The sequence below is a fragment of the Petaurus breviceps genome, unplaced genomic scaffold (assembly GCF_028583685.1).
Source record: "Petaurus breviceps papuanus isolate PSGF00001 unplaced genomic scaffold, PetGlider_PUasm1.0 90633, whole genome shotgun sequence".
Taxonomy (NCBI): Eukaryota; Metazoa; Chordata; class Mammalia; order Diprotodontia; family Petauridae; genus Petaurus; species Petaurus breviceps.
Window position 1 is genome coordinate 2,419,315 of NW_027187293.1, and position 27,172 is coordinate 2,446,486.

Here is a 27,172-nt window from a genome sequence, read left to right on the forward strand (position 1 = left end):
CTGGAGCCAGTGCTCTTAATCGCTGTGCTACCTGGCTGCCCCAGTTCAATAGGTTTTTTTTCAAATTGACCCTACCATCATGGAATTATTTTAGGATATCACTGAATGTCTTTGCTCAGATAGATTTGCTTGATTGTTTCCAGAGCACAGACTTTATAATGATGTCCATCATTCATAATAACAATAAGTTTAGGTTTACCCTGCTTTAATGATTTTAATTAATTTAAATAAATATTCACTTTGAGGAATGTCTGAGGCCATCCATCTTCATTCTTCTCCTAGCTTTGCTTCATCTCTGGACTTTGCCACCATGCCTACTTGCCTACTCACCTTGGAAGTTCCCTCAACCTTGGTAGCTTCTTATTCTGGAATATCCTTCCACCTCTGTGGTCCCCTTCTCTCATTGGTAAGTTCCTCCTGGAATCTCCATTTTGAGGAATGTTCTAGACTAGCCATCTTTCATTCCTCTCCTGGCTCTGTTTCTGCCTCTCCAGATCTCACCACAATGTTCAGTTATCTCCTTCTCCTTTGCCCTCCCTGATCTCTTCAGTACCTTTTTATGTGTTGTCATCCCCCATTAAAATGTAAACAACATAAGGGATTGGGCGTCTTTCTTTCTGCTTATATTTTTATTACCATACTTTTAGAATTGATTTACAAAAAAAAAAAAACAGCACAGTAATAACTACACAAAAGTAATAATAAATGGGAACAGTTACATGGTGCAATGGATGAACATTGATTCTGGAGTTGGAAAGGTCTGAGTTCAAGTCTAGCCTCAGATGCCTACTAGCTGTGTGAACCTGAGCAAGGCACTTAACCCCTATTTGCCTCAGTTCCTCATTTGTAAAATGAAGGAGAAGGAAATGCCAAACCACTCATGTATCTTTGCCAAGAGAACATCATGGACAAAAAGTCATGGGGTAGAGTTGGACATGACCGAATGACTGAACAACAACAAATAATTATAGTAACACATTTTATAGCTTTTAGGGTCACAAAGTGCTTTTCTCAGACCAGCTTGGTGAGTTAGGTGGTACAAGTATGATTATTTCCATTTATAGTGGAGGAAACAGGCTTAGGTTCCTCCCATCTCCAAATCTATGAAGTTTAGAAAAATTCAGTAAGATAATAATGATGTTCATAATGACGATGATGAGAATGGTTCAAATGTATCATAGTGCTTTAAATTTTGCAAAGCACTTTCTATATATCATGCTATTTGAGGCATCATGGTATAATAAATGCAATATTAGACTTGGACTCAGGAAAACCTTCAAAGTTCACCTTAGACACTTATTAACTATGTAACACTGGGTAAGTCACATAACCTTTCTAAACCTCAATTTTCTCATTTTTAAATGAAGGGATTGGATTTGATGATTTCTAGCACCACTTCCTTTTCTAAACCTATATAGTCTTTTCATCTTCATGACAATTCTAGAATATAGTTGCTACTAATCAATAAATCATAATTCATTTATCTAATCCTATTACATGCTAGGAACTATGCCAGGTCCTGGGGATTCAAAAATATGAAGCAATGCATGCTTTTAAGGACCTTATAGTCTTTTAGAGGAGATTCCACATACACATTAGTAGAGACAAAATAAATATAAGATAATTTGATGAGGGCAGACACTGGCTGCTAGAAGGAGTGGAAGAGGCCTCATTTATGAGGTGGCATTTAGGTTGAGCTTTGAAGGAAATGAAAGATTCTAAAAGGCTTAAGTGAGAAGAAAATGCATTCCAAGTATAGGAGACAATCCAAGCAAAGATGTGGAAAATGGAATATCACACGTGGGAAACAATAAGATAGACAGTTGATCTGGATCATAGAATATGTGATGAGGAATAATTCACAATAAGTTTGGAAAGGTAGTTGAAGTCTGGTTGTGAAAGGCTTAAAATGACAAATAGAGGAGTTAGTATTTGATCCTAGAGGCAAAGGGGAATCGATGATGGCATTTGTTGAGTGGAGGAGAAACAGACCTGTGCTTAGGCACATGGCAAGATATCAAACTAATAATCAAATTTTACCTTTTCTTAATTTGTGTGTTCTATTTCTAGGCAATTGTGATGATCACTATTTTATAGATGAAGAATCTGTGGCTCAGAGTTTAAATGATTTATAGCTAAGGTCATATTTGAGCTGTAGTCTTCCTGACTTCAGTCAACATTTTATCTACTATTCTATGTTGCCTTTCCTACAGTCCCATACTGAAGGACTGTTGAAGGTGGAACTTGATTCTAAGTCTTCGCATTTCAAGTACAGTACTGTCACTGTCCATGCTGTCTCTTGAAGTAAATAAGAAGTTAGGTATTCACCTTACAAAACATACATTAGCATTCTTTTACATGATACATTCTCCATGTATTCTTTAAATGTGATCTGATTACACAGAGCTCTTCTAGGATATAAAAACTATGTAAAGCAAAGCACAACTATAACAGAGCTTGTGGCATTATTCTTTGATTATTATAAAGTGAATATAAAATGAAGGAATACAACTCTGGAGCTCAAAATCCTGAGAGGAATCATTCAGAAATCAGGACAAGGAAAAAAAATTCAAGTCAAACAGTTATATAATGGACAAGGATACAGGGAAGTATTAATCCTGTCATTTCCTCAAGGGCAACTGAGTGTGGACGAAGGAGCTGTATTTTTCCATTTTCCTCCAATGAAGGAGAGGGAGAAAGGGTGGATGTAATTCTACTCCATTCTTGTCATTTATATGTTACTGCATTATTAATGCTCTTCCTATTCCCTGTAACTGAGTGTGACTGAATATAAATATATATGATTATATATTTATATATGTAGATGTAGATATATACATATATTCATATAGTCATTTAAAATAGATAAATATAGATATGGAAATAGTTGTATGTACATGTAGCATAAGACAAAGTGGTAATAGGAGAAACTAGGGCAAATGATTTCCTTTCTGTGACTTGGGATCTGCAATAAGGGTGAATGGGGATAGAATTAATAAATTCACTTCTGGTGCCAGAGAGAAACTTTCTTCCATTGGGAAGAAAGTAGAGTGGGTAAGAGTGTAGGTTAATGATGCTGACAAGGCAAGTCAGATTACTAGGGACATCCAAACCCTGGGAAACAGAGTGAAGCAGGGGGTGTAAGAGAATTTAGGGTAAGGAAACCAGATTGGAATAGAAAGTCAGGGTACCTGAAATTCAAAATTCAGAGTTGGCAACTGGGCTTAGAAGTTGCCAAAATGGCTGTGGAGATGTTGGGGAGTTACTGTGGTACAGACTCTCTAGGGTGACTTAAGAGGTATAGAGCACCAATGCTCAGGGTTCTGCTCCTTCACTTGCAATGGTGGAAGTCAGAGCTGCCCATCTCCTTTTCCTGAGGTGGCTCAAGTCACCTCAGTTTCAGTAGAGCTGAGATTTTTCAAATGGAGGTAGGTACCTAGACACAGAGGGGGGGATGGGGAAGTGAAGAGGTATGTGTTGGAGGTTCCAGTGGGGTTTCTTTTCTCTGTACCGCTGCCCACTCCTCAGAGAGGAGGCTCATTGCAGAGGATCCTTGATAGCCAATGGTATCATAATGACATTAGTGACTTGCTGTTATAAGCTTTCAATCCCTGCTGCTTTGCTTCTCATTGGGACTCCCTAAGATCATAGGAGGAGGTGAGTGCCTAGGCCACTTAAGGATACTAAAGGAACTGCACATGGTGCTCAGTGACATTCTTCCTGTTGACAACAGCCCTCAACCCACCCCACACTTCTTCACCCATAACCACTCTATCTAGGAATCTGTTTGGCCTGGGTAGTCAATGAGGAGGCTCCTGCTCCCGTTTCCTTGAAGTTAGCAGAGAGGGTCATGGCCCAACTTACCTATAACCAATTTGAATATGCTCACTATCTCTCTTTCTAAACCCTTCTAGCACCATAATAAGCAGTATCATGTATTGCTGTAGTCAAAACAAAATAAAACAACTAATCAATGATCCAGAGCTATAAAGTTTCCAATCCCCTCATTTTAAAGATAAAGAAATAAAAGCATTGACTTACCAAGGGACACATTTCTAGTGATCCAGGTGGAATTTGAACCTAGGTCCTTCTCACTCCAGATCCAGCACCCTATCAACGACATCAAGCTGACTTTGCATATCACTTGGAGTCAGCCTTCAATGGTGATGAGATTCTTTGAACTATGTGAGTCTTTTCCTCAGTTGAAAGAAGGATGAGTCATTTGCACTCTCATACTTGAAGTCTTTTCAGGTGAAAGAACATTATAGGTATTTTTATCTGATGAGAAGACATGATATCTTAAAAAGAAAAATAATTTTAAAAACATAAGATTTGGGTTTTAATATTGGCTTTGCTACCTACTGCCTGTGTGATTGCAATGGCAAGCACAGAAGTAGTTCATACCTTGTTTCAGTTATTGAATTAACACCTTGTTTCAGTTCAAGTTTCTTGAGTCTTGTATCAAGTCTGTTAAGAAACAGAATGTTTGAATGCCACAACTTGTGAACACTAGAACTTATGATCTCCTGCAACAGGAAGGGGAGGAGCTAATTACCACATATAAGGAGAGGCCCAGGCTAGAGACAGCAAAACTGAGAAGAGGACTCTTCTCAGAGTAAAATGAGGAAAGTGGTGGCAGAGTCAAGAAGGAGAAAACTTGTGGTATCCCAGCACTCTATTTGTCTGTTCTGTCTGTGTTGATGTTTGTGATACTTTGTACAGAAGCCCTGAAGGAGGATTTTCTGGTTGTATATTTACAGAAGTCCTGGAGGAGGGTTTTGGAAGTCCTAGGACTTTACTGATGATTTGTGCTGACCTTTTGGACCTTGTTTGTGAGTCTGTGTTGATTTCTATGTGGATGATTTGTGTTGAGTTCTCAGACCTTGTTGGTGGGTTTGAGTTGATTTCACAGGCAGACAGTGAATTGATGATGGTGCTGGCAATGTTTATGAATATTATTGTGGCTCTGTCAAGCTTTGTCTTCCCATAATCAGGAACTGTGAAGGACTTGAGGTGGACTGGACACTGTGTACTTCAATATGGAATGGGAACTGGATGAAGAACTGGACAAGGAGCTGGACGAGAAACTGGGAGCTGCCAGCCTTTGAACCCAGGTGACAATTGGAGCTGGGACCATGGAAGAGTAACCATGGAAGCTGAGAGCCAGCTTCGACTCAAGCTGAAAGAAGGCTTTACTTGGATTCTGTGTACTGGCTAAGAAGATTATGATTTACTATGACCTAGGGGTAGAGAACTTTGACTTTTGTACTTTGTGACTGAATTAAGGATTTTGTGATTGACTAAATGAATGTACTTTGTTGAAAATTATGTGACCACTTTGGTGAAAACTACGTAGCCATTTTAGTGATAAGTTGTTGAGTTGTGACATGATGAATGCTGTATTTTGATTTTCCGTCATAAGTTGTAACATTGTGAATGCTGTACCTTGATTTTCTGTGAATTTTGCTCTGATTTGTTATTGAATAAATAGAGAGTTTGCTATACTATGCAATCAGAACCTTGAAAGCTGTTCACAGCAGCAGTCCTCTGGAAAGCTACTCATGCTTGACTTTACAGTGATCTTGGACATGCCATCTCTATTTCCTGAGGTTTTTTTGTTTGTTTGTTTTTGTTTTGTTTTGACAAAATAATGGGGTAGAAAACTAAATGATCCGAAAGCACCTTTCCAGTTCTAAGTTTTTGATCTTTTTTTGGGGGGGGATTTTTTGAAATTCAAGTTTATTAGAAATTATTTTTTTAGAGAGGGGAAGGCAAGGCAATTGGGTTTAAGTGACTTGCCCAAGGTCACAGTTAGTAAGTGTGTCAAGTGTCTGAGGCTGGATTTGAACTCCAGTACTCCTGACTCCAGGACTGGTGCTCTATTCACTATGCCACCTAACTGTCTCAACCATCTTATATTCTTTTGAGAACTGTGAGAACTGAGGGCAGGATAAGATATCACAGCAGCATTTTATTGGAGAATTTTTTGAACATTCTAATTACTATGTCATTTATTGAAATATAGTTACAACAATATTCATCATCATCTGATTTTTATTATTTTTGTCATTTTACAATTACTAGCACAAATTTAACTCAATAAATCTTTTGAATAATGTATGCTTTTTTCATGTTGGAGCAGGAGACTAGATTATAAAGGTCTGATCCTTAAGAGGGGAGTTACACAGGAGGGGAAAGGAAAAGAAGGCACGGATGAATGTTGGGGATCAGAGGGAGAGAATAAGTTTGGTGATCAGGAAAGACATAGTCCAAGCCAGTCTGTAAGCATGGTGGTAAATAAAATATCTGGTTAGGGTAAAAGTCTTTTTACAAAAGCAAAGAAGGAAGGGATTTAGACAGAGTAATGATCTGAGTCTGATAGCAAAAGGTCTAAAGCTAGGTAGTATGCACAGAGTAAGGCCAAAATAACCATGGGTAAGAGAAAAGTATGGGTGAAAACTTCTATACAAAGAAGGGACTTGAGACAAAATTCTTTTATGTCAGTAGCATTCAGAGCATTTCATCTGGGACTACACAGCAGTGTACCTGTTGTGAAGGGTACAGGCCTTCCAAAGGCACACCATCCCCCAAGATATGTCCTTAAATCTCCTATATAATAGGATCATAGATTTATAGCTAGAAGGAACCTCAGGCCAAGCCCCTTATTTTGCAAATGAGGAAAATGGGTGAAGGGAAGTTAAGTGACATAGGCAGCAAAGGTTAAAGGCAGGATTTGAACACATGTCCTCTTAATCAAAAGTCATTGCTCTTCCAATTATACCAATCTATTTCCCATATAACATTTTCTCTCTAAAAGTGACATTTCTGGCAATGGAAAGGGTCTTTGGAACAGATTATTTTTGCTAACAAAAATATCATATCATCTTATGACTGACAAGAACAATAGCTCATTTATCACATAAATGTCAATGATTTTAGCAAGTCTGTTATGTGCTTTTAAGAAATGGAAAGGGAGGGGGGATCTCTCTTTGCTTCAGAAGCTTTTAATGTTTCATTTGGATCTAATTTTGGAATACCTGAAACTCATTTTTTACAGATGGAAGAATTAAGGTCCAGAGGAATAAAATAATACACAGCTAGTGAGTAGCAGAGTTAGGATAGAAACCAAGGCATTCTGATTCCAAGTACAGTGCTAATCTTCCATGCTATGGCAATCCTTCCATATCTCTTATTAAATTAGAAAGCAATAATCATAATAGTAGGTAAGGATAGTTCAGAAACAATTGAAGTTAATAATTCAATGTTCAATACACCTCAGAACACAAATTACTTGAGGAAGAATTCTTTATTTGACAAATACAGCTATGAAAACTGGAAAGCAGTTTGGCAGAAACTAGATTTAGATCAACACATTACACTATATACCGAAAGATAGAACTGCTCATAAAAGATAATATAGATAATTTCAGTGAACATGAAATTAAACAGCTTCTGTACTAGCAGAATCAATTAATCTTGGATAAGAAGAGAAATAGTTGAGTATGAAAAAAATCATTGCAGCAAATATCACTGTTGAGGATCTGATGTAAAAGATATATAGAGAACTAACACAAATATATTTATGTGTACATATGTATACATAAAACCAAAAGCCATTCCTTAATACATAAATGATCAAAAGATATGAACAGTTCTCATAAAAATTGCAATCTATTCATCATATAAATGATTGTTTCATATTACTAAAAATAAGGGAAATGTGAATGCAATAATTGGGGTTTCATCTTACACTAAACAAGCCCTTGATAAAGTCGACAAAATATGGGAATAGTAAATGTTGGATGAATTGTGGAAAGTCAGGCACTGTTGGGGGAAGCTGTAAATTGGTCTAATCACTCTGAAAATCAATTTATAATTATGCTAAGAAAGTAACTGAAGCGTATGCACCTTTGACACAGAGTTCCTATTGTTAATCACCTACCTCAAGAATGTTAATTAGGGAAGGAAAAGTATCACATATACTAAGATACTTATATTAGAACTTTTTGTATTAGCAAAGAATTGTAAACAAAGTATATGCCCATTAATTGGGTAATGGTTAAACAACCTGTCATGTAATAGGATTGTAATGGAATATCAGTAGACTATAAGAAACTTCATGGATGTGAAGAATACAGGGGGGCATTGAAAGATTTATATGTATTTATACAAAATGAAGTAGAATTAGGAATACAATATACAAAATTATTATAACAATCTAAGGTAGAAAGAACAACAAAATTGAATGCTGAGTAACTGTAATGATTATGTTGGAAGCCAAAGAAGAGAAATGAGAATGCACCTCCCTCTCTTTTTTGCAGAGGTGGGGAACTATAGACATTGAGCATAGAATATTATTGGATTTTAATGATATATTAACTTCCCCTATCCTCTTTTCTATTTAATTATTTTTCTAGAGATGGTTCTCTGAGAAGGGGGAAAAGGAGGAATATATTGAGGAATATAAAGTGAGGGAATACAAGAGATATTAGTAAAAAATTGTACCCATACACACATAATCCACACGGGATAGGCTAGTAATTTTTTAAATAATCAACAAAATGTCAAGAATCACTTGCTTGTCCATTTTGATTATTTGAACACTCATGAAGAGTTTTTTTGTGTAATTGTAAAGGCATATTTAATGATCCTGAAATAATGGAAAAGGTATTCTGGCAGAAAAATCTGTGTGGGTGGAAGGGATCAAAATGGTATCATTTCCTCTAATAATCTGTGGGTAAAAACAGCAAGAAGTTTTACATATGTGGGTAAATGATCTTAACTCTGAACTTGACTGTCTTAATAAACTGTTTTCAACTGTGGGATTTTCTATGCAAAATATATCTATCCCAATAATACACATTTTAAAAGGTAAATGGGGTTTACATTGAAAAAAATAGCATCTCAAATTTTTATTTAGTTGAACTGAAATTTCAAGGTTACTGTCTTAGGAAATTTTTAAACATTATTTAGAGTAGCTCAGCTTTGACCTGACATCTTGCCCCATTACTTTTGAGAAGGAATGAGACTACAAGGTACTTTTTCAGAAATGTTCTGTATTTGTTGACAGCACACACCTTATGAGAAAAATTTAAAGAATTTAAAATTGAAATTTAAAAATTTAAAGAAAAATTTAAACTTTGAAGCTTAGCTGGGAGTGAGATCTTTTTTTTTTCTCTCCATATGTAGCATCTGAAGTAATTTCCTATCCCCTATGTCTCCCCAAGAAAAGTTACCCAAGTTGCCTTCAGGGTACTCTGCAAATCCATGTGCACTTAAAATATATCTCCTAAGTCCCCACAGATATATTTACATTTGCTAGCCAGTAGGAAGACACAATTAGTTCAAAGCAAAGGCATTGTGAAGATCTAATGAGATTGTGTGTGTGTGTGTGTATTTATCTATGTATTTATGTATGTATAATGTACTTTACAAATGTTAAAGGATTATGTAAATGTTAGTTATTATTATTAGCTATTATTTAATGAAATAAAAGTAGCAATGACCAATTTCCCTATTCCAATAAATCTGGGGCACACATATCATCATGAGAAAGTATGAACTCAAATAAGGATTATTCATCCAATGATATAGAGCTGCCAATTTCACTTGGTGATGTCCATACACTACCCTCTATGGGCTGTTCCTTGCTAGGTGCTGCTGTCTGTTGGGGGTGCACCTGACTATTTGTCATATCTTAGCTGCTCTCTACTGAATGGTGTTTCTTGGTAACTTCCCATCTCTGTTTCCCACTTGGGGCAATACAACTGTTGGTATCATGGTCTCTGTAGGGAAATAGTCCCTTCTATTAGTTTCTATGCTTCATCTTGTTAGAGGCACACGGGAGATGCCATAAACAGTTCCTTTGAGAACTTGAGACAGTCCAATGTGCTCCAGGCACTCTTTAGGTACTTCATCTGTGATCTCTCGGCCCTCTATATTAAGGGTTTGACAACCTTACTACAAAATTATATTCTCTCTTTAGAAGAAAAGGGAAAGGCAAAGAAAACATTTATTAGGAGCTTAGTATGTTCCAGGCACTATGTCCAATGTTTAACAAATAGTATCTTATTTGATCCTCACAACAACTCTGGATGCAAGTGCTTATTATCCTTATTTTACAGTTGGTGAAACTGGGGCAGATAGCTATCAAATTACTTATCCAAGGTCACATAGCTAGTAAGTCTCTGAGGCTGGATTCGAACTCAGGTCTTCCTGACTCCAGGCCCAGAATTCTTCCCACTGTCCCACCTATCTATTTAGGAATTTCACATGTGTCATTGGCACCCTCTGCAACACCCAATTTGTTCCCCAGCAGAGAAATTAAAATGATGTAGATATGGAATGCTGCATTTTAAATGCACATATGTCATAAGCTAGCCTCTGAACTCTTGGAACAGAATTATGATTTCAAATCTTTATTTTATGCATAAATATATTTAGTTTGTATGCACAGTATATCAATGTCTACATGTATTATATGCACATACATATATAATATATATAAAACCATATGTATTATATATAGATAATGTTTATGGAGATAAATGATAGTAATTTCAGACATTATAAAAGGGAATTATAAAAACAACCCCACCTTATCACTACTGGCTTAGGGTTTTTAGGATCAAGAAGTGAAGGGAGGGGGTGGCCAGTTGGCTCAGCGAGTAAGAGCACCAGCCCCAGTATTGGGATGACCTGGGGATCGAATCTGGGCTCAGATACTTAGCACCACACCCAGAAACACCTGGCTGTGTAACCTTGAGCAAGTCACTTAACCCCAATTACTTAAAAAAAAAGAAGTGAAGGGAGAAATAAGTTTAGAAAGTTTTAGATGAATGGAATAAGAAACACTTTGAAAATATTGAACACTGAAAGGGATAGCAAAACCAAGATTCTTCTACTGTCATTTTTCTTTAAGATAAGGGAAAGCCTTGTGGATTCTTGGAATATCATTCATTTCTTCCCCCTAGACTAACAAAAAATACATACTACAAATATATATTTTTGCAATATGTGCATGTGTATGTATATATGTGCCATCTTGGGAAGAGATTTTAAGTTATCCAACAAAGTTCTCCAAATACTTTCACAGATTCTTAGAGTTGGAAAGGACTGTAAGTTCATTGAGTCTGATATCCAATTAGTTTAGACATTTACTCTACACAATACCCCTAAAAGATGGTCATGGCTTCAGTTTAAATACCTTTAGTGATGGAAAGATTACTATTAGAAAGATGGAAAGATTACTAAAAAGGCAACCATTTTATACAGCTCCAGATATTATAACATTCCCTTTATTGAGCTAAAACATGACCTCTTCTAACTTCCTGTCATTCCTAGTTCTTCTACTTGGTACAACCTGGAACAAATATTCACTTCACTTGAAGATAGCTGTCATTTTCTGTTCAAGCCATCTCTAAATTAAATATTCCCAGATCCTTCAATAAAATCTTGTATAATGTTCTCAATTTCTTCATCTTTTTTATGATAATCATGATGATAATATTAATGATGAAGAATCAAGTAATCATTTAATATTAATGATGAGGAATTCAGTAATCAATTTTACAATCTTATCTAAAAATGGAAGTAGAGAAAGCCTTGGGATATAGCACCCAAATTTTAAAGGACATGTGACACAAACAATTAAGTAGCTGGATAAACACAAGTAGGAAATCAAACCAGTTCCAAAGGTTACTACAAATTGATAAAGGAAAACAAATATTTAGGAAGCTGTGTTATTGATTCCCACAGCAAGGAAGAGAGTCATAACTAAAATTGATCATGCCAAATGGAGCATAAAAGAGAAACTTAGTGATCATAAGGTTTTGCCAGCATTATATTCATCCCTTTCCAATATACAATTTGATCTCTGATACCTTGAGAAAGATTATTTTTTATTACTAAAAGACTGATGAAAGGATAGTATCTACACATCCCCACCTGAGACCTGAGTTGTCCCTGTTCTCTTTGTCTAGGTTGTTGATATAATCTCAATATGGGCATGATCCACATAATGCTGTTCTAGCCATTCAATCAACAATTGTGTCACTTTACGGTAGCATTTTTTTCATCTTTTTTGAGACTAGAGTTCCCCATTTTGCCCAGCCTGGAAGTGCAGTGGCAATTTATGGCCTGACACCCCTATTAACTAGCACAGGAGCTTTGACCTGCTCCATTTCTGACCAGGACTAGTTCATCCTTCCTTAGGTAAGCTGGTGTCCTTCCCTTGTTCACCCTCCATCCCCATCCTCCAAACACCTGGGAGTTTGCCACATTTAGTACTGATCCTGGATCTGCTTAGGCACTGTAACTCAGAACTCCCAAGGTCAAGCAGCCCATCAGCCTCTACCTTCCTTGGTAGCAAAGATTATAGGTTTGTACCAGAATATCTGCGGCTACAGTATTCTTAATATTGTACATTATAATCAGACTCCACTGTAGAGTCATGAAATCCTGTAGACAATTCTGCCAATTCACCATTTCTGATATTTGTCATTTTATTATGGGAATAACTTCTTGTAATTTTGCTTCATGTAATAACAACAACAAAAGACATAGCACGTTAAAGTTTGTAAAATGCTCTGAAAACATGACATCATTTAATCCTTACAATGACCTTGTGAAGCAGACATTACAGATATTATTCTCATTTCACAGCTGAGGAAATTGGGGCTCAGCAAGATTAAGAGATTTGTCCATGGCATATTGCTAATAAGTATGAGAAGTAGAGTCCCCATGTAAATTCCCTATAGATTTAGCTATGTATGAACAAAAATGCTAAGATATCATCTACAGAATATTGAAACAATTGAACAATTAAAAATTTTAGTTAAGCAATTACAATGCTTATTTTCTAAACTGATTGGTCAAAATAACAAAACTAGATGCACATATTGTGACTTTCTGGAAGTTGCTATCTGTCAAAGCATGGAATGGAGTTGAGTTGAAGAGAAATGATAATAACAATGATTATTACTAATTGAATTTTAATAATCACTAATTAAAATAGTTAAACAACTTCCATTATTAAAGTATACATGTTTATAAAAGACTTTATGAACTTTATTTCATTTATCCAAACAACTATTTGCTGTCATGAGTCTGCCTAGAATTCCTTAAATTCCTTTGTATTTCTACACACCAGGCTTTCCCTGCCTCAGGCTTTTCTTCCTAGCTAGTGTTAACACTTCAAGGTGCAAATCACTTTGTATGTTATCTCATTATATATAAATGTTCCAACAGGAACTGACTGTGACTCTTCAATATGACCACCATAGCAAACAGCTGCCCCTTTCCCAGTTACAATCCTGAAACTCTTTCCAGGGAAACTACTTCATGGCACTTACTGGCAATGGTCAGGCCCTTTTCGATTAGAGTACTTCCTTCGGCATCCTTTTTGGTACAAGTGAGGGGATGTGGAGTACTGCCTAGCAGCCATCCAACCAATGAGAAAGGAGTCAGTGCTACAAGCCCTGGCTTAAGTACTTATATGGAGGTCAGTACTCCCTTTGACAAAGCATGGACATCTACTGACTTCATTGGATATTAAAGACCCTAAATTGCATCTGCATATTGCTCTCACAGCTTAATGGAAGAGAAAGGAAATCCTTGTATGTTCTGCTGACCATTCCAAGAATGCATCACTCTCTCTGGTCAGTTTTAAGGCACAGCTACCTATTGTCTATTCTCTTTGTCTAGATCTTTCAGGATATCTCATCATGGTAAAAATCTGACCCTTTTATAGGCATTTGTCTTGCTCTGTTTGATGTCAAGTTATTAGAAGCAATGAATAGAAGTTGTGGAGGCATATTTCAGTTAATTTTAGGGGGAAAACAGTAACAATTAATGCTATCAAAATTATCTGTCTCAGAAGGAAAGGAGTCCCCTATCATTGGTTGTATTGAGGTAGAAACTGGATGGAACACTTCATAGGACATCATAAAATTGATTTTTGCTCTGGTAGGGGTTGGGCTAGACAGCCTCTGAGGTCCTTCCAACTTTGACATTTTGTGATTCTGTGAATTATTCATCAGCAGTTTCATCCTAACTTATAAAAAGTGCTTTGTAAACTTTACAATACTTTATAGATGGGAACTTTCGTTATTGATACTCACCATTGTGTTTTCTGTTAGCTTTGAGGCATACTGTAGTTATAAGTTGTTTTAATTATATACTATGTCCTATCTTTGTGCTTTCCTATAATTTGGCATTGATTTTTTATCTGTTTTCTAACAAGTCAGGGCTATGACTAGGTACAGAGAACTGACATAGACATGATTCTCATAGTGGTATCCAATAATTTCTTATCTGTTAAAAGGCTGAGGATCATAGATCACAATGGGACAATAGAGGTCATCCAGTCTAACTCCCTTATTTTACAGATGAAGTAGTTGAGACCTAGAGTGGTTAAATGACTTACCTAAGGTCAATTCTTTCAATTCTCTTTCTCAATTTCATTTTTTTTTTGTTATTTTGTTTGGTGTTTACTATTTCCTTCTAACTCTCTTCTGGAAGAGAATACAAATTATATGGATGTATATCTATATCTGTATAGCTATATATATCTTCCATATGTTTTATGTTTTTGGCCTTCTTCACTTCTTGATTTTGAATCACATTTCCCAACATAGTTTTCATCATCTTTCACTATGTTCAGTTATGCATTGAATTTACAAAATATTAAAATACATGTCACTATAATTTGGAAAAACTTGTTGAGTTCCTGATAGAAATTCTGTATTTCCACATTATTTGCAACAGATATTGTCCAATACCCCACAATTATCTTTATGGTGATATCTTTTGCTTAAGTGAAAGGTAAGATAATCAAATGTCCCATGAAATGATATATTTCTTGTTTATCTATACAATGAAACCAACTCTACAAACTTTATTATTTCACTCTCCAAAGAAAACCTGTAAACATCTCCTTTTATTTAGCTAAAAATCCTTTATATTTTCCAGATTTACTTAAAGCAATAATGTTAATGTTGGTATAATTTCCTCATGTAACATCTTAAAAGATGGATCATTTGATAAGAATTTCACATTTAAAATGTCAATAGAGAATTAATATTTGTAGATTAAAAAGTTGTGTCTGATCACCTTTGTTCCCCCTTTCCATCCCTCTTTTAGCATTGCTGAAGAAATGGACAAAGACTCCACTGAACTGATGGATAGTTTGTATTTCTCTTTATGTCTTGGTTTGCTGTTGCTAAAGAAGCCTATTAGCCTGGTGTAGCAGCAAGCACCCTAGCATACCCTGGATGGCTGCTAACACAGGTTCTTAGATCTGCTTTTCTAAAGGAAACCAATTCAATATGGGTTAACAATCTTACTTTAGTCAATCAAACATATATAATTTACCTAGTTAAGGGGACAAAGTCAGTACCCTGAACTTCAGAGAATACAAACAGAAGTTATAAAAAAAAATAACACAAATCAACAGACAGGGCTTCCAGCTGTCTGACCATTACATCCATACCTAGTCAGTTACCAGAGAGAGAAGCACCAACATCTGGGTTTTTAAAGCCAGGGGGCTCAACGGCTACCCAGAGTCTCCTCTGGCCAAATCATACCACTCTTCCTAAAGTGAGCCCCAAAGCAAAACCTCACATCAAATTATACATAGCCTTCTCCTGGATAAGAGAATGTCACAACCATCTTGACCCACTGCCCAATCACAAAGTAACAAGTGTGGGCATTCCTGAAAAAACAAGCCTTCCATCACAGGCTCCATGTGACCACATTCAGCCTATTAGGGAGCAGAGTATATTTTCAAATCAGGAAAGGTTCTCAGAGTCATTTAAGCCTATTGAGGGGCAGGGAAGATCTTCAGATTTCTATTACCATTACACCTGGATACTGATGTTGAGTCTCTTCACACTTAGCCTATCCTTTGGACAAGGGACATCTTTCTAGCACTATGGAACTTGGTTGAACTTGAGTTCTTCTGGCATGGGTTTTTCAAGAACCATTCAATTTTTAAACTTAACAAAACAAGTTTTTTTTCCTAGTAATTTTCCCTAATAACATAAGAGTAGTAGTTTTTAACCATATTAACCATAACAGCATAATAAAAGACAGGAGAGAACAGGGGAGGGGAAATGGAGGAAAGAATTTAGTGTGTGTATGTGTGTATAAAATATATATATATATATATATATATATATGAAGTATACATACCGTAAAGTATAAAACATACAAATATAATATATAGTATCTGGTGTGTGTAGTCCTTCAAAGGATACACACATACACACACCCCCCATATATGTGTATATATATATGTATATATATATAATTTTTACTTTATTAGGTTGTAATTAATGGTAAAGTCAGAGCATATTAAGCCCAATTTAGTGTCAGTTAATGGTGATTGATATGCATATAAACCTATAAGACCCTAGATTCTTTATCTCTGTTGCTTAGTCTTGTGGCCCTAATAGTTGGGCTTTTGTGTTGTCTCACCCCTTCCTATAAGAACCTTCTGATAAGATAGTATTTTACATATGCATACAAATATATGTGTATATTTTATATCTATTTATGTTTTATACTTTTTATCTACATATCTGCTGAAATACTACAAATGCTTTCTTATCTCTTGGATCCCTCAGACAATTCATTTATCAAAGCCCCAAGTGCTTGGTGTTAGTTCTTCCTCCTTAGACCAAACAGAACAAATCTAATCCTTCTTCTATTTGAAACCCTTGCAATTTTTCTTTTGATTCTCTAAGGCTTTTTCTATGTTCTTCAGTAATGAGGTTGATATCTGGTGAATGTTACTACATCCAATATAGACAAATCTCCCAAATCAATAAAAGTAGCTTTGTTGTTAGAGGCCACAAGTGATGTTTGAAAGTAGTTCAATATGAAGAGGCAACATTTTTACTTTTACCTGGACTATTCGCTTCCTGTCTGCCAGTTGCATTCAGGTGCATAATGTCCCTCAAAGGGAAAAAAGGACACTCAAATTGTTCAAGTTATTTCCAAGTAAAACAACTAGACAGCCACATTTTTTCCTCACATAAAAAGATTCTCTCTTCCCTTACCCCAGAGGACAAATGTTATTTATTAAAAAGTCCGTGTTTGAAAATAGTTGTAAAATGGGTTTCATCAAAAAAGCAAACTAACTTATATTTGGAGAGAGTCAATTTGTAAGACACACTTTCTTCTAAATGTTTTTTATGCCTTCTATTTCATCTTTAAGCTGTTTTAATTCTTCCTTTCTTCCCAATAGAATCATTGCCTTCCTTTGGTTTTGAAGATTTTTATTTTTTCTCTCTAGTTTATAATATTCAGTCTACTCAGCATCTAGCTATGGTAACCCATAAAAGCCATGGAAGTTAAGAGAGCAAATAAAATATGAGCAATTGTGTTGCAATTCCAGGGGTGAAATTTAGTCAAGGGTGCTTTAGGGGAAGGGAAATTGCTTACAAGTGACAGTGAATATAAAACTGTTTGCAACTCCATGGCCTTTGGGTATAATTGGTTTAGAAGAAGAGAGAAATGGACCAAGAAAGGATTGAGTATGGCAGGAAGGATGTCATTTTGCATCTGTGAGTTTCTCAGGCAATCTTTGTTTTTCAAGGTATTTTGTATGCTCTGCTGGGTACACTGACTCACTAAAAAGGTGGAGTGGAGATGATGTGCTGTGCCATTTTTGCTTCATTTGTACCAAGAATTCTTCTCTGGAAACGTGAATGCTATGGCTATGTTTTGTAATTGCCCAGAGTTGTTAGGTTAGGGTGAGTCTAAGATGACCCTATGTAGCAGCAAGCACCCTAGCATATCCAGGATGACTGCTAGCACAGGTTCTTTGATCTGCTTTTCTAAAGGAAAGCAACTCAAAAAGGGTTAACCATCTTACTTTAGTCAAACACATCATTTACCTAGTTCAGAGGAAAAAGTAAGCACCCTGAACTTCAGAGGATACAAGCAGAAGTTACAAGCAGACAAAAAATACAGACAGCGAAAATAACACAATTCAATAAGCAGAGCTTCTAGCTGTCTAACCATTGCATCCATACAGTGTTGGTTACCAGAAAAGGAAGCACCAACATCTGGGTGTTCAAAGCCAGGGGGCTCAACAGCTGCCCAGAGTCTCCTCTGGCCAAATCACACCACTCTTCTCAAAGTGAGTCCCAAAGCAAAACCTCACATCAGGGAACATATAGCCTTCTCCTTCTCCAAGGTTAGAGAATATCACAACCCTCCTAACCCATTTAACTACAAAGTGACAAAAGTTTGTGCCTTCCTGAAAAACAAGCCTCCTACCACAGGCTCCATGTGACCATATTCAGCCTATTAGGTGGCAGAGTATATTTTTCAAATCAGGGAAGGTCCTCAAATTCACTTAGGTTTATTAAGGAGCAAGGAAGAACTTCAAATTCCAATGACCAATACACCCTATGATTTAGAAAAAATCTAGGATGCTTATTTGTGACAGCAATGTTGAAATCCTGCCTAGAACCTCTGACAACATGATTAAGAAACCCAGACACTGCAGTTTTGTCATTAAGGAAATTTCTTGTCATCCTGGAAGGATTAGTGTGAAGTTCATAGCAGAGTAGCTGCATGACTTATAACAATGACCATTGAAGCAGACAATTAATATCAGAATGATCATTCTTCTAGACCAGTGTTCTCCAAAGTGGGGATGTGCACATTGAAAGGAACTGTGGGTTGACCTGTGAAGTTGCATGATTAACTAATTTAAGAGTGGGAAAATGGACCATACTTCACTTTTTCCACAAGAGCCAGTTGCAGGGTCTGTTTCTAACACAGTCCCATCACAATGTCACTTAAAATTACCCCAAACTCTACATTTTGTCCTCTATGGCAGAACTACTATATAAACTCCCAAACTCTACTTTTGTGCCAGGTATCTACCCTTTGGGGGTCAGTTATAATTTAAACACAATCCAATTACCAGAAATTGATGCATAGATGCTATCAGAAAAATCTATTACCTCCCCTAGCATATCTATACTGTGCTTCCTACATCACCTTGTGGCTACAGCAGATGATTCTTGATTGGGTCTGTGTTCCAGGACAGTAGCCAAAAAGTTCCCATCCCCCTCTTTTCATATTTGTTGGGATGGAGTGACTTACACAGAATGAGCAGGCACAGATAGATTTTGTTCTTCAGAATAGAATGTATATCTTGTCTCATAAACTCACCCCTCTTCCTGAACAGTTCTATTACTATTAAGGACAAAGCCATCCTTCCAGTCACCTGGGATAGTACCCTTGGTGTTATTCTCAATTGCTCACTGTTATTGTCACTATAATCCTCATACCCTACCCCTAGAATCTTGAGCTGTGTTCTTTAGTCTTGTGGTCCTAATAGGTGGGCTTTTGTATTATCTCACCACTTCCTGGCTATCTCCTAAGCAGACCCTCAGGAAGATCCTCTCTTCATGCTTCACCCTCTTTTTAGTCTCCTTATGTGCATTATTTGCTTTATTTGAATGTAAGCTTTTTAAGGCCAGAGACTTTTAAAATTACATTTATATATCCAGTACTTAGTACAGTGCTGATATCTAATATGCTCTCAATAAATGCTCTATCTACCTAGCATCTCTCTCTCTATCCCATATTTTTGAATCAAGTTTAAATAGAAATGGTCTGAATAAAAAATCCCAACCTATTAGTATTCTTTTATATTTAATGTTCTATCAGTTATTGCACAGGTAGATGAAATGACTGTAATTAAATAAGAATATTTGATGTAAGCTCATCTCTTATAGACTAATCAGTAGCAGACAGGATTATGGGGTTGCAGTGTCCTTCATCATGTTCCCACATGGTTTTGATTTCTTTTCTTAAGAATAAATATTTTGAAATATTTTCATTTCACGTTATTTAGAAATTGGGTATTTTGTATAACAACATCAATTAAAAATGATGCACTTGGGGCAGTTAGGTGGTGCAGTGAATAGAGCACTAGACCTGGAGTCAGGAAGACCTGAGTTCAAATCCAGCCTCAGACACTTGACACTTAATGAGCTGTGTGACCTTGGGCAAGTCACTTAACCCAAATTGCCTTACCTTCCCCCATCAAAAATATACTTTAAAAATGATACACTTAATTTTTCACGTAAACAAATTCTTTATCTTTCTGGATCAATGTTATGGATCAATTTTTCATGCAACAAATGCTTTATCTGTCTATGGATCAATGTTATGTACAGGATGCTGTGGACAAACAGTTCTTTATGATATGATGTTACACTTCCAGTACAATTTATTTGATGAATTCTCAAGGATATTTTAAGTAAAGGAAATGTTTTGTCTGTTATTTCATCAAGACTGGTGAGTTTCAAGCCCCCTAGGGGCAGAGTCAAGATGGTGGAGTAGAAACAGCGCAGCTCTGGCTCCCACCTCCTCCAATTCATATAACAAATGACTCTAGACAAACTTTATAGCTACAGAACCCACAAAATGACACAGAGAAGCTAACCTCCTGCTGAGGACAGACTGGCAAGCTGGCAGGAAGTGGCCAGTGCAGCATTCTGGGAGCTGACCGCAGCCCTGCCCTAGCCCAAGGTTTTGGCATCAGGGCGACCTGACCAGCTGTGGGCTGGAGGGACTTCAGATGACCAGCAGCTGTGGCAGTTTCCAGAATTATCAATCCATAGATGCTAAGGATAAAGTGAGAGGTCAGTGCAGTATGGACTTTGGGACCTGGGAATTCGGGAGTGCAATCTGGCCTTTGCCCCCAGGGCAAGAAGAAGTTGAGGTGCTGGGGCCTTTCAGCTGCCTGCGTAGATTGTAGCAAATAGAAGCTAGTGACTTTATGAGGAATCAAGATACTATTAAACAGATACAAACAAATGAAAAAATAGAAGGCAATGTGAAATATCCCATTGGGAAAATCACTGACCTGGAAAATAGATCCAGGAGAGATAATTTAAAAATTATTGGACTACCTGAAAGCCATGATCAAAAAAAGAACCTAGATGGGGTGGCCAGGTAGCACAGCGAGTAAGAGCACGGGCTCCAGTGTTGGGATTACCTGGAGATCAAATCCCGGGCTCAGACACTTAGCACCCACTCAGAAACACCTGGCCGTGTAACCTCGAGCAATTTACTTAACCCCAATTGCTTAGGGGCAGCCAGGTGGCTCAGTGAGTAAGAGTACCGGCTCCAGTATCAGGATGACCTGGATCAAATCCGGGCTCAGATACTCAGCACCACACACCCAGAAATAACTGGCCGTGTAACCTTGAGCAAGTTACTTAACCCCGATTGTTTAAAAAAAAAAAACGAGAAACCATCCTTCAAGAAATTCTCAAGGAAATTTGCCCTGATGTTTTAGAACCAGAGGACAAAATAGAGGTTGAAAGAATCCACCCATCCATCACCTCCTGAAAAAGATCCCAAAAAGAAAACTCCTAGGAATATTATATCCAGGTTGCAGAGTTCCCAGATCAAGGAGAAAATATCACAAGCAGCCAGGAAGAAACAATTTCAATATTTTGGAAACACAATCAGGGTAACTCAGGACCTGGCAGCTTCTACACCAAGGGATCAAAGGGCTTGGAATATGATATTCCAGAGGTCAAAGGAGTTGGGATTAAAACCAAGAATCACCTACCCAGAAAAACTAAGTATCATATTTCAGGGGAAAATGTGGTCATTCAATGGAATAGAGGACTTTCAAGCATGCATGATGAAAAAACCAGAGTTGAATAGAGAATTTTACATTCTGGTACAAGAAGCAAGAGAAGCATGAGAAGGTAAACAGGGAAAAGAAATCATAAGGAACTTAACAAAGTTGAACTATTTACATTCCTACATGGAAAAATGATAATTGTAACTGATGAAACTTTTCTCAGTATGAGAATAGTTGAAGGGAATAGAATACACACACACACACACACACACATATATAAAAACATATATGTCTATATAACAGGATATATGGGCATATGGATACATATGTGAATGTATGTATATATGTTTACAGGTATACATAGATAAAGGGTACAGGACCAATTTAATAGGAAGGGATGATACTTAAAAGGTGAAATTAAGAGGTGAGAGGGGAATATAATGAGAGGAGATGGGGAGACACAGAATGGGGTAAACTATCTCATTTAGAAGAGGCAAGGGAAATTGGTTACAATGGAGGGAAGAACAGGAAGGCAAAAGGGAATTAGTCAACCTTATTCTCACTGAATTTGGTATAGGGAGGGAATGACATACACACTAAATAGGGTATCTCACCCTACAGGAGAGTAGGGGGGAAGGGGATGAGAGGGGGGATGATGGAAGGGAGGGCAGATTGCAGGGGAGGGAAGTTGGAAGCACCCACTTTTGAAAAAGGAAAGGATTAAAGTAGAGAATAGAATAAGGGGGAGGTGGGATAGGAGAGAGGGAAACATAGTCAGTCTTTTACAATATATCCACTATGGAAATATTTTGCATAGCTACACAAGTACAACCTATACTGAATTGCTTATCTTCCCAGTAAGGGTGGGCGATAAGGGAGGAAGGGAATGAATCTGGAATTCAAACTTTTAAAATCAAATGTTTAATATATATATATATATATATATATATATATATACACACACACACACGCTATTATTAATATTATTTTACATGTAACTGGGAAATAAGATATACAGGCACTGGGGCATAGAGATCATCCACTGTACCCTACTGGAAAGTTGAAGGGGGCATGGAGGAAGATATGGGAGAGAGCAGATTGGGGGAGGGGATATCCAGTGGGAATGCTGTTTTGAGGTGGTGGGTAGGGAAAATTAGAGAGAAAATTTGTAATTCAAAATCTTGTGGAAATGAATGATGTAAACTAAAAAAATAAAGAGAGGAAAAAAAAGATTAGTGAATTTCTCATATAAAAGTCTGGTCACTCCAATCATTTCTTTCTAGGAATCTGGTAGATGCTCAACTTTTCCCTTATTCACCAATATTTTGCAGTTTCTACCATTTTATTTTATGATCTAATTCAAACAATATTTCTAGGCTCTTTAAGGAGAACCTTTCTATGATTTCTGTTGACAGTGATCTGATCTTGAACTGGCATTATACCCCTCTATTATTTTAAACAGAGCTTAATGAATCAGTTATTTTTTTTAAATTATGTGGATATAAAGCTTCTTTTGAGGCTACTCTTAGAGATCTTAGCTTGTTTCACAGACTCTGTCCAGAGACAAATTGCTTTCATTTACAATAGACAAACTCAATGGTATACACACACACCCATATATACCATTATATCACATATATACCATATATCTATATTTTTATCTATATATGATATGAATTTACTATTGCTTTTTGAAGTGAGGTGTGTTTGTACCATAAGCATTTTTTCCCTAAATTTTGACTTGTTTTGTCATGTGCTGTAATAATATTTTTAGACAAGTGTTAATCTTTCTATAGCTGTCTTGGATCGATCAACCCAGTATTTTGTTAAAATATCATAGGTTTTTGTTTGGACACCTACATCCATTGTCATTCATTTTACCACACCAAAGGTATTCACAGAGACTGCTATCATGTAGAGGTTTTTTCCTCAAAATGTGTTCTTTCCATTAAACTTTGACTCCAGGATGCCTGTTGGTATCTTAGCACAATGACAAAAACTTCAATTAGAAATGGATCTCTGGGGGCTGCATATCGATTTAGAAAACCACAAATTAGCATTATCTATATGCTGGGTTAGAGTGCATTTTTATTTAATTTATTCAACATTTCCCAATTACATTTTAATCTGATTCTGACTTCACTAGGGAGTTTTGCTGAGGCTTGCAGACCACCTGACACATCTGTTGAAGCATGTACAGCTTCACTTTTCTGCTTTATAGCCTTATTGTCTACATGTCTTGTCTGGAGAAGACTAAGGTATTTGTATTTCCTTCATCCATTTGTTTAATGTGGTCTTGGGAGAAGTGCTTCTTAACTTTTTTGCGTGTCATGGAGCCTTTGGTGGTCTGGTAAAAGTCAACGAGACTCTCCTCTGTGTAGCAAGGCTATAGTGAGGATATCATAGTGGGGCTTGAAGAAAGACAGAATACACATCTCTAGTCTCTTCTCTCCCAACTCATCTTCAAGACAGACTTTATTTCTTGCCAGGAGAAGTAAGAGGTTGGAGTCATGATTGTGGCCACTCTACTTTTCTTAGAGAGGTACCAGGCTAGCATTATACCAGTATACTCTCATAAACATTAATGCTCTATGTGTTGTGGTTTTCAGGTTCAATCTAAAATGATCACACACAAACTTTCTGTTTCATACATTACCCAAGGGGCAATTTTCTGTATCCTCCTTCCTTGGGAATTCTCCCAGCTTTATGCCCTTTCCTCCTACTCCCTTATAGCAGGGATGCTAATTTAACTGAACTTGGGGTCCATGAATTTAAAAATATTTGACAGCTATATTTCAATATAATTGGTTTACTTTGTAATTATATATATATATATATATATATATATATATATATATAATTTATTTTATGTACTTGAAAACATTGTTTTGAGAAGGGGTCCATAGGCTTCACTAATAGGTGAATACCCAAGGTAACCACAACAATAAAAAAATTAATAATTTCTGCCCTAGAATATAGTTTTTGATTGATGTTCAATTATTTTGTCCTTTGCACTACTTATATTCCTTTTATCATCTTAACATTTTGCTTTTATTAAGATACAAAGAATTTATGAGACACTTTCCCCACCCCTACAAATTCTGTTCCATATGCTTCTTTTTCATTGTCTTTAGTAAGTCAAGGTAGCGTTCAAATTTTCTGCTGTACCTACTGACCAGATATTAATATACCCTTCTACACCTTTGCATTGGTCTTTAGTGGTTTTCTCAGGATGTGTCTGCCATGGTTTTATTTGCTGCCTGACATTGCTAAATAGCTACATTTTTCCTCCTATGATCCTTATTGTGGTAATAGCTGTAGTCTATATTATTGTGTGCAGGTCCTAAAATGGTTTTGTATTCTCTTTCAAATATTGTGGGAGAATGTATTCATTCATTGAGATTATAGCAGTTACCAGCTTTTTCTGAATTACTCTTTTTATAGTTGGTCAATTAGTTGTATTCATGATATCTGACTGAATAAAAGGCTTTTTAAAATTCCACTGAATATGTCCATTACCTTTTCAAACTCCCTTAAGACTGTTATTATTCTTGCCATCTGTTTCATTATTGTGGGCATCTGGAGTTTTGTATTAAGTGTGAAATTTCAGTGTCTTTAGAAGGTCTTGAGCTTTTTTCTTTTTACATTTAGTCACCCCTACATTTCTATTCTTACTTAACTATTTGAGATTAGCAATGTAGTTACTACTTATAATTGCCTTTCTTTGATTAGCAGTATATTATCATAAAATTTGGAGCTAAGGATATTGTTGAGAAAAGGTAAGATCTCTTTCCACTTTTATTATGATGTAGAATGTTTATAGACTCAAATAGACATGCAAGGTTATCATTTTAGAAGTTCAGTTCCAATAATGTAGATTGTAACTCACCCATGCCTATCCATTCAGTGCTATTTTTTCCATTTCATAGATAAATCAGTCATAGGGGATTTACCTGACATCTTATAGACCTTTCTCACTTTCTCCTAATATTCTGAGGGCATCCGTGGACCATTCTGATTATCCACCAATTATTACTCACTCGCAAAATGTGTCTACTCCATCTTTCCTTCCTATTATACAGTTCCTTGATGATACCTTCTTTTCTTGTTCTTTGAAATTCCTCAGTATTTTAACCTGTTCTACCTACCCTGATCCTCTTGAGGCAACTATGTGGCACAGTGGATAAAGCCCTGGACTAGAATAAGGAAGATGAGTTTAAATCCAGCCTCAGACATTTACTAGTTGTATGACCCTGAGCAAGTCATTTAACCTGTCTGCCTCAGTTTCCTCACCTGCAAATTGGAGATAATAATAGCACAGCAACCTCCCAGGATTGTTGTGAGGGTAACATAAGACTGTTTTTGTGAAATGTTGGTAAAACTTAAAGTGATACATAAATACTAGCTATTATCAGTGGTAGTAGTATTGACCTTCAGTGATATTCCTTGTTAATTCTTTAGAAATTGTATCCCATGTCTCACTGTCATATATGTGACAGTGAGTTTTAATATTAAAAAGATGTGCCTTTCTTTTCATGGGAAGCCTGAGTTCATTAAAGGAGATTTGTAGTTCAGCCTGCTTTCCTCCTCCTGTTCACCTCTAGCCCACTTTATTGTCACTCTGTATTGTCTGTCCCAGACAGAGATAGTAATATAGAGTTGTCTGTTCAAATGAATGTTGTAATCTGGACAATGTATAGGGAGAAGAAAGGGTCTCAGAGTGATATAGTCAACAAATATCTGACTTATTTTGTCAGAGAGTTGGCTACCAAAGGCAACATTAGGTGAGGATATAAAGTCATTTAAAAATCTTTCAAAGTAGGATCTCAGATGTTTGTGAGCAACATTGTCACATCTAGCAGAAAAATGCAAAAGAGATTAAGTCCTGTTTCAACAAAGTTTGGAGGGATTATGAGAAGACAACAGCATATCAGGACATAGAGCTGGAGTTTTTAAGATCCTTTTATGTAATAGATTCTTAATGGCAGTTTGGTGAAGACTGGACCTCTTCTCAGGACAATATTTTAAATAGTAAAAAATACACATTACAAAAGAAACTAAAACTTTTTTAAAATAAGGATGCTTTTTTCCATCCAATTTCATGGACCCTCAAATTATTTTGTGTGTACCACATTTAAGAACTCCCGAGCTAGAGGAAACTGAGTATCTCATAAATATTCCAGTAAAGCTCTAAAAATGGACCAGAAGGAATAATGACAAAGAAAACCAAAGAGAGTCAGTTATAAACCCCTCCATTCAGTACAGGACTGCACAAAAGAACTTTCAGCATTCTATAGCAGTACAGCCTAGAGACAAACTGGGGTAGGCGGTAGGTGAAGTGTGAAACAATTGGTCCCAGTAAAGACAGGGCTAGAGTAGTGCCTAGGAAGCCTAGACATAACCCATGCTCAATCTAACATACAGGTGGCCCCAGATCAGTCCAGGTAACTTGAGCCTTAACAATGGCATGAGACAAGGCTAACACATTCTGATAGAAGGTGGAGTCTAATTTTATTCTCCAATTTAGGTTCTAGTAGGACCTGT